At 48.5% G+C, this 9,421-nt stretch overlaps 1 pseudogene; it reads left to right on the top strand.

Annotated features, from left to right (window-relative positions):
- Positions 1-2,554: 2,554 nt before the first annotated feature.
- The window catches only part of LOC124022415, a 32,398-nt pseudogene continuing 25,531 nt past the window's right edge, over positions 2,555-9,421 (top strand).

The raw sequence follows: 9,421 nt of genomic DNA, 5'->3' as shown, positions 1-9,421 counted from the left end.
TCTGTCTCCTCGGTGTGTTTCTGTCTCCTCGGTGTGTTTCTGTCCCCTCAGTGTGTTTCTGTCCCCCTGTCTCCTCGGTGTGTTTCTGTCTCCTCAGTGTGTTTCTGTCTCCTCAGTGTGTTTCTGTCTCCTCAGTGTGTTTCTGTCTCCTCAGTGTGTTTCTGCCTCCTCAGTGTGTTTCTGTCTCCTCAGTGTTTCTGTCTCCTCGGTGTGTTTCTGTTTCCCCAGTGTGTTTCTGTCCCCCTGTCTCCTCAGTGTGTTTCTGTCTCCTCAGTGTGTTTCTGTCTCCTCAGTGTGTTTCTGTCCCCTCAGTGTGTTTCTGTCCCCCTGTCTCCTCAGTGTGTTTCTGTCTCCCCAGTGTGTTTCTGTCCCCCTGTCTCCTCAGTGTTTCTGTCTCCCCAGTGTGTTTCTGTCCCCTTGTCTCCTCAGTGTGTTTCTGTCTCCTCAGTGTGTTTCTGTCCCCTTGTCTCCTCCGTGTGTTTCTGTCTCCTCAGTGTTTCTGTCTCCTCAGTGTGTTTCTGTCTCCTCAGTGTGTTTCTGTCCCCTTGTCTCCTCAGTGTGTTTCTGTCTCCTCAGTGTGTTTCTGTCCCCTTGTCTCCTCAGTGTGTTTCTGTCTCCTCAGTGTTTCTGTCTCCTCAGTGTGTTTCTGTCTCCTCAGTGTTTCTGTCTCCTCAGTGTGTTTCTGTCTCCTCTGTGTGTTTCTGTCTCCTCAGTGTGTTTCTGTCTCCTCAGTGTGTTTCTGTCCCCCTGTCTCCTCAGTGTGTTTCTGTCCCCCTGTCTCCTCAGTGTGTTTCTGTCTCCTCAGTGTGTTTCTGTCTCCTCAGTGTGTTTCTGTCTCCTCAGTGTGTTTATGTCCCCCTGTCTCCTCTGTGTGTTTCTGTCTCCTCAGTGTGTTTCTATCCCCCTGTCACCTCTGTGTGTTTCTGTCTCCTCAGTGTTTCTGTCTTCTCAGTGTGTTTCTGTCTCCTCAGTGTGTTTCTGTCTCCTCAGTGTGTTTCTGTCTCCTCAGTGTGTTTCTGTCTCCTCAGTGTGTTTCTGTCCCCTCAGTGTGTTTCTGTCTCTTCAGTGTGTTTCTGTCCCCTCAGTGTGTTTCTGTCTCCTCAGAGTTTCTGTCTCCTCAGTGTGTTTCTGTCTCCTCAGAGTTTCTGTCTCCTCAGTGTGTTTCTGTCTCCTCAGTGTGTTTCTGTCTCCCCAGTGTGTCTCTGTCCCCTTGTCTCCTCAGTGTGTTTCTGTCTCCTCAGTGTGTTTCTGTCCCCTTGTCTCCTCAGTGTGTTTCTGTCTCCTCAGTGTGTTTCTGTCTCCTCAGTGTTTCTGTCTCCTCAGTGTTTCTGTCTCCTCAGTGTGTTTCTGTCTCTTCAGTGTGTTTCTGTCTCCTCAGTGTATTTCTGTCTCCTCAGTGTTTCTGTCTCTCAGTGTGTTTCTGTCCCTTTGTCTCCTCAGTGTGTTTCTGTCTCCTCAGTGTGTTTCTGTCCCCTTGTCTCCTCAGTGTGTTTCTGTCCCCCTGTCTCCTCTGTGTGTTTCTGTCTCCTCTGTGTGTTTCTGTCTTCTCAGTGTGTTTCTGTCTCCTCATTGTGTTTCTGTCTCCTCAATGTGTTTCTGTCCCCCTGTCTCCTCAGTGTGTTTATGTCCCCCTGTCTCCTCAGTGTGTTTCTGTCTCCTCATTGTGTTTCTGTCTCCTCAGTGTGTTTCTGTCCCCTCAGTGTGTTTCTGTCTCCTCATTGTGTTTCTGTCTCCTCAGTGTGTTTCTGTCCCCTCAGTGTGTTTCTGTCTCCTCAGTGTGTTTCTGTCTCCTCAGTGTGTTTATGTCCCCCTGTCTCCTCTGTGTGTTTCTGTCCCCCTGTCTCCTCAGCGTGTTTCTGTCTCCTCAGTGTGTTTCTGTCCCCTGTCTCCTCAGTGTGTTTCTGTCCCCCTGTCTCCTCAGTGTGTTTCTGTCTCCTCAGTGTGTTTCTGTCCCCCTGTCTCCTCAGTGTGTCTCTGCATCTCTGACTCCTCTGTGTCTCTGTGTCTCTGACTCCATATTGTCTCTGACTCCACAGTGTCTCTGTGTCTGTATCTCTGACTCCTCTGTGTCTCTGACTCTATATTGTCTCTGACTCCATATTGTCTCTGACTCCACAGTGTCTCTGTGTCTCTGACTCTATATTGTCTCTGACTCCTCTGTGTCTCTGACTCCACAGTGTCTCTTTGTCTCTGACTCTATATGGTCTCTGACTCCATATTGTCTCTGACTCCACAGTGCCTCTGTGTCTCTGACTCCTCTGTGTCTCTGACTCCACAGTGTCTCTTTGTCTCTGACTCTATATGGTCTCTGACTCCATATTGTCTCTGACTCTATATGGTCTCTGACTCCATATTGTCTCTGACTCCATATTGTCTCTGACTCCATATTGTCTCTGACTCCACAGTGTCTCTGTGTCTCTGACTCCATATTGTCTCTGACTCCATATTGTCTCTGACTCCATATTGTCTCTGACTCCACAGTGTCTATGTGTCTCTGACTCCACTGTGACTCCACTCTGTTGACAACAGTGTTTTCTCTCTCTCTCTCCTCTAGCTCCCAACCTGAAGGGCCGGCCTCGGAAAAGAAGCTGTCGGTCTCGCAACGCTGCGACTCCCAGAATACACCAGCAGGCAAGGAGACGTGCAACACAGAGGGCAAGGCCCCTGCCAAGGTACAACATTTGATAGCAATAGCATTAGCACTGGTCTCTCCTCTGGGCCCCCAGGTACAGCATCTGATAGCAATAGCATTAGCACTGGTCTCTCCTCTGGGCCCCCAGGTACAGCATCTGATAGCAATAGCATTAGCACTGATCTCTCCTCTGGGCCCACAGGAACAGCATCTGATAGCAATAGCATTAGCACTGGTCTCTCCTCTGGGCCCACAGGTACAGCATCTGATAGCAATAGCATTAGCACTGGTCTCTCCTCTGGGCCCACAGGTATAGCATTCATTCAGTAATTGATTAGGATCCCCAAGACTACTAACGCAGCAGCTACTCTTCCTGGGTTGATGACATAATACAGACCATTGGTATACACTAGGAGTCATATACTATACACACTAACTCTGGGACTGAACTACATAGCTTTAAAATGATATGTTCACACCGACACACACCTTGACATTCAGCCGGCTCACAGATACAGTTCCACATTCAGCCGGCTCACAGATACAGTTTGACATTCAGCCGGCTCACAGATACAGTTTAACATTCAGCCATTACAGTTCCACATTTAGCCAGCTCACAGATACAGTTCCACATTCAGCCGGCTCACAGATACAGTTCCACATTTTCCAGATACAGTTCCACATTCAGCCGGCTCACAGATACAGTTTAACATTCAGCCGGCTCACAGATACAGTTCCACATTCAGCCGGCTCACAGATACAGTTCCACATTCAGCCGGCTCACAGATACAGTTCCACATTCAGCCGGCTCACAGATACAGTTCCACATTCAGCCGGCTCACAGATACAGTTCCACATTTAGCCAGCTCACAGATACAGTTCCACATTCAGCCGGCTCACAGATACAGTTTAACATTCAGCCGGCTCACAGATACAGTTCCACATTTAGCCGGCTCACAGATACAGTTCCACATTCAGCCGGCTCACAGATACAGTTTAACATTCAGCCGTTCCACATTCAGCTCACAGATACAGTTCCACATTTAGCCGGCTCACAGATACAGTTCCACATTCAGCCGACTCACAGATACAGTTCCACATTCAGCCGGCTCACAGATACAGTTCCACATTTAGCCGGCTCACAGATACAGTTCCACATTTAGCCAGCTCACAGATACAGTTTAACATTCAGCCGGCTCACAGATACAGTTCCACATTCAGCCGGCTCACAGAGGCAGGGTAGCCTAGTGGTTAGAGCGTTGGACTAATAACCGAAAGGTTGCAAGTTCGAATCCCCGAGCTGACAAGGTACAAATCTGTCGTTCTGCCCCTGAACAGGCAGTTAACCCACTGTTCCCAGGCTGTCATTGAAAATAAGAAGTTCCACATTCAGCCAGCTCACAGATGTTCTTAACTGACTTGCCTAGTAAAAATAAAGGTAAAATAAATAAAAAATACAGTTCCACATTCAGCCGGCTCACAGATACAGTTCCACATTCAGCCGGCTCACAGATACAGTTCCACATTCAGCCGGCTCACAGATACAGTTCCACATTCAGCCGGCTCACAGATACAGTTCCACATTCAGCCGGCTCTTAGATACAGTTCCACATTCAGCCAGCTCACAGATACAGTTCCACATTCAGCCGGCTCACAGATACAGTTCCACATTCAGCCGGCTCACAGATACAGTTCCACATTCAGCCGGCTCACAGATACAGTTCCACATTCAGCCAGCTCACAGATACAGTTCCACATTCAGCCGGCTCACAGATACATCCACATTCAGTTCACAGATACAGTTCCACATTCAGCCGGCTCACAGATACAGTTCCACATTCAGCCGGCTCACAGATACAGTTCCACATTCAGCCAGCTCTTAGATACAGTTCCACATTCAGCCAGCTCTTAGATACAGTTCCACATTCAGCCAGCTCTTAGATACAGTTCCACATTCAGCCGGCTCACAGATACAGTTCCACATTCAGCCGGCTCACAGATACAGTTCCACATTCAGCCGGCTCACAGATACAGTTCCACATTCAGCCGGCTCACAGATACAGTTCCACATTCAGCCAGCTCACAGATACAGTTCCACATTCAGCCAGCTCACAGCTCACAGATACAGTTCCACATTCAGCCGGCTCACAGATACAGTTCCACATTCAGTTCCACATTCAGGCTCACAGATACAGTTCCACATTCAGCCGATACAGCTCAGATACAGTTCCACATTCAGCCGGCTCACAGATACAGTTCCACATTCAGCCGGCTCACAGATACAGTTCCACATTCAGCTCACAGATACAGTTCCACATTCAGCCGGCTCACAGATACAGTTCCACATTCAGCCAGCTCACAGATACAGTTCCACATTCAGCCGGCTCACAGATACAGTTCCACATTCAGCCGGCTCACAGATACAGTTCCACATTCAGCCGGCTCACAGATACAGTTCCACATTCAGCCGGCTCTTAGATACAGTTCCACATTCAGCCAGCTCACAGATACAGTTCCACATTCAGCCGGCTCACAGATACAGTTCCACATTCAGCCGGCTCACAGATACAGTTCCACATTCCACATTCAGCCGGCTCACAGATACAGTTCCACATTCAGCTCACAGATACAGTTCCACATTCAGCCAGCTCACAGATACAGTTCCACATTCAGCCGGCTCACAGATACAGTTCCACATTCAGCCAGCTCTTAGATACAGATACAGTTCCACATTCAGCCAGCTCACAGATACAGTTCCACATTCAGCCGGCTCACAGATACAGTTCCACATTCAGCCGGCTCACAGATACAGTTCCACATTCAGCCGGCTCACAGATACAGTTCCACATTCAGCCGGCTCACAGATACAGTTCCACATTCAGCTCACAGATACAGTTCCACATTCAGCCAGCTCACAGATACAGTTCATTCAGCCAGCTCACAGATACAGTTCCACATTCAGCCAGCTCACAGATACAGTTCCACATTCAGCCGGCTCACAGATACAGTTCCACATTCAGCCGGCTCACAGATACAGTTCCACATTCAGCCAGCTCACAGATACAGTTCAACATTCAGCCAGCTCACAGATACAGTTCCACATTCAGCCGGCTCACAGATACAGTTCCACATTCAGCCAGCTCATTCAGATACAGTACAGTTCCACATTCAGCCAGCAGCCGGCTCACAGATACAGTTCCACATTCAGCCGGCATTCACAGATACAGTTCCACATTCAGCCGGCTCACAGATACAGTTCCACATTCAGCCAGCTCTTAGATACAGTTCCACATTCAGCTCACAGATACAGTTCCACATTCACAGATACAGTTCCACATTCAGCCGGCTCACAGATACAGTTCCACATTCAGCCGGCTCACAGATACAGTTCCACATTCAGCCAGCTCACAGATACAGTTCCACATTCAGCCAGCTCACAGATACAGTTCCACATTCAGCCGGCTCACAGATACAGTTCCACATTCAGCCGGCTCACAGATACAGTTCCACATTCAGCCGGCTCACAGATACAGTTCCACATTCAGCCGGCTCACAGATACAGTTCCACATTCAGCCGGCTCACAGATACAGTTCCACATTCAGCCGGCTCACAGATACAGTTCCACTGGGCTTCACTTCACCTCCTTCATCCCTGTTCATAAACAGTGTACCGGAGGAGCTTCACATTTTGTCCCATTCAGCTCATAAAATGAACAAACTATCAGCCGGCTGGGTTTCACTTCACCTCCTTCACCCCTGCTCATAAACAGTGTACCGGAGGAGCTTCACATTTTGTCCCATTCAGCTCATAAAATGAACAAACTATCAGCCGGCTGGGTTTCACTTCACCTCCTTCACCCCTGCTCATAAACAGTGTACCAGGGGAGTTTCACATATTGTCCTTCACTCCCATTCAGCTCCCAAGCAAAAAGGCAATTCCTCATAGCGTGGAACTGAGAAAAATGGCTTTTATTTACCTTGGTTTCACAGTAGCTCTATGCAGTTACTGCTAACATGACCTCCATTTTCTCCAAAACGCAATATAATAGAGGCAGGATACTTGTCCACATGATTAAGCATGTATTTAATGTAGCAAAATATATCAACTCATTTTCGACCAAATGAGCAGTTACTGCCTTTTTGCTTGGTAGGGCAGAATACCGATAATGATAGTAATAACGTAAACCATGGCAATAACAACAGCGATAGCATTAGCGATAACAGAACTGATGTTGCAGGCGAAAGCCTGAGAAAAATCCAATCCAGAAGTGCCTCATGTTTTGAAAGCGCTGAGTTCCTATGCATCCCTATTGAGCAGTGAATGGGCTATCAACCAGATTACTCTTTCTCCGTATTCCCCAAGGTGTCTACAGCATTGTGATGTAGTGTTACGCATTTATTTTGAAGAATACACGTAAGCGGCTACATTGCGCAAGTGGTCACCTGATGCTCCCAGAGAGATTCTCGCGTAAAATACAGAGGTAGCCATTACTCCAATCGGTCCTACTGAAAAAACTAATTGTCCCGATGGATATATTATCGAATAGATATTTGAAAAACACCTTGAGGATTGATTATAAACAACGTTTGCCATGTTTCTGTCGATATTTTGGAGCTAATTTGGAATATTTTTCGCTGTTTTCGTGACTTCAATTTCCGGGGAATTTCTCAGCCAAACGTGAAGAACAAACGGAGCTATTTCGCCTACAAAAATAATATTTTGGGAAAAAAAGGAACATTTGCTATCTAACTGGGAGTCTCGTGAGTGAAAACATCCGAAGCTCATCAAAGGTAAACTATTTAATTTGATTGCTTTTCTGATTTCCGTGACCAAGTTACCTGCTGCTAGCTGGACAAAATGCTATGCTAGGCTATCGATAAACTTACACAAATTATTGTCTAGCTTTGGCTGTAAAGCATATTTTGAAAATCTGAGATGACAGGGTGATAAACAAAAGGCTAAGCTGTGTCTCAATATATTTCATTTGTGATTTTCATGAATAGGAATATTTTCTAGGAATATTTATGTCCGTTGCGTTATGCTAATTAGTGTCAGCCGATGATTACGCTCCCTCATGCGGGATGGGGAGTCGTTAGAGGTTAACTAAATTTGCAGGTTTAAATTGTTTTGTTGCTATAACAGCCTCCACTCTTTCCACTAGATGTCTTCCATTCAGAGCGTTAGTGAGGTCGGGCACTGATGTCCGTTGCTCTAATGTCCATCTGCCCACATCTCTGCCCTCATGTCCATCTCTGCCCTCATGTCCATCTCTGCCCTCATGTCCTTCTCTACCCACATCTCTGCCCTCATGTCCATCTCTGCCCACATCTCTGCCCTCATGTCCTTCTCTGCCCACATCTCTGCCCTCATGTCCATCTCTGCCCACATCTCTGCCCTCATGTCCATCTCTGCCCTCATGTCCTTCTCTGCCCTCATGTCCATCTCTACCCTCATGTCCATCTCTGCCCACATCTCTGCCCTCATGTCCATCTCTGCCCTCATGTCCATCTCTGCCCTCATGTCCATCTCTGCCCTCATGTCCTTCTCTGCCCTCATGTCCATCTCTGCCCTCGTGTCCATCTCTGCCCTCATGTCCATCTCTGCCCTCATGTCCTTCTCTACCCTCGTGTCCTTCTCTACCCTCGTGTCCATCTCTGCCCTCATGTCCATCTCTGCCCTCATGTCCATCTCTGCCCACATCTCTGCCCTCATGTCCTTCTCTACCCTCGTGTCCATCTCTGCCCTCATGTCCTTCTCTACCCTCATGTCCTTCTCTACCCTCATGTCCATCTCTGCCCTCATGTCCATCTCTACCCTCGTGTCCATCTCTGCCCTCATGTCCATCTCTGCCCTCATGTCCATCTCTGCCCTCATGTCCATCTCTGCCCTCATGTCCATCTCTGCCCTCATGTCCTTCTCTGCCCTCATGTCCTTCTCTACCCTCATGTCCTTCTCTACCCTCGTGTCCATCTCTGCCCACATCTCTGCCCTCATGTCCATCTCTGCCCTCATGTCCATCTCTGCCCTCATGTCCTTCTCTACCCTCATGTCCTTCTCTACCCTCGTGTCCATCTCTGCCCTCGTGTCCATCTCTGCCCTCATGTCCATCTCTGCCCTCATGTCCTTCTCTGCCCTCATGTCCATCTCTACCCTCATGTCCTTCTCTACCCTCGTGTCCATCTCTGCCCTCATGTCCATCTCTGCCCTCATGTCCATCTCTGCCCACATCTCTGCCCTCATGTCCTTCTCTACCCTCGTGTCTATCTCTGCCCTCATGTCCTTCTCTACCCTCATGTCCTTCTCTACCCTCATGTCCATCTCTGCCCTCATGTCCATCTCTACCCTCGTGTCCATCTCTGCCCTCATGTCCATCTCTGCCCTCATGTCCTTCTCTACCCTCATGTCCTTCTCTACCCTCGTGTCCATCTCTGCCCTCGTGTCCATCTCTGCCCTCATGTCCATCTCTGCCCTCATGTCCTTCTCTGCCCTCATGTCCTTCTCTACCCTCATGTCCTTCTCTACCCTCGTGTCCATCTCTGCCCTCATGTCCATCTCTGCCCTCATGTCCATCTCTGCCCACATCTCTGCCCTCATGTCCTTCTCTACCCTCGTGTCCATCTCTGCCCTCATGTCCTTCTCTACCCTCATGTCCTTCTCTACCCTCATGTCCATCTCTGCCCTCATGTCCATCTCTACCCTCGTGTCCATCTCTGCCCTCATGTCCATCTCTGCCCTCATGTCCATCTCTGCCCTCATGTCCTTCTCTGCCCTCATGTCCTTCTCTACCC

This window comes from Oncorhynchus gorbuscha, unplaced genomic scaffold (assembly GCF_021184085.1).
Source record: "Oncorhynchus gorbuscha isolate QuinsamMale2020 ecotype Even-year unplaced genomic scaffold, OgorEven_v1.0 Un_scaffold_1374, whole genome shotgun sequence".
Classification (NCBI taxonomy): Eukaryota; Metazoa; Chordata; class Actinopteri; order Salmoniformes; family Salmonidae; genus Oncorhynchus; species Oncorhynchus gorbuscha.
This window is presented reverse-complemented; position numbering and strand designations above follow the sequence as displayed.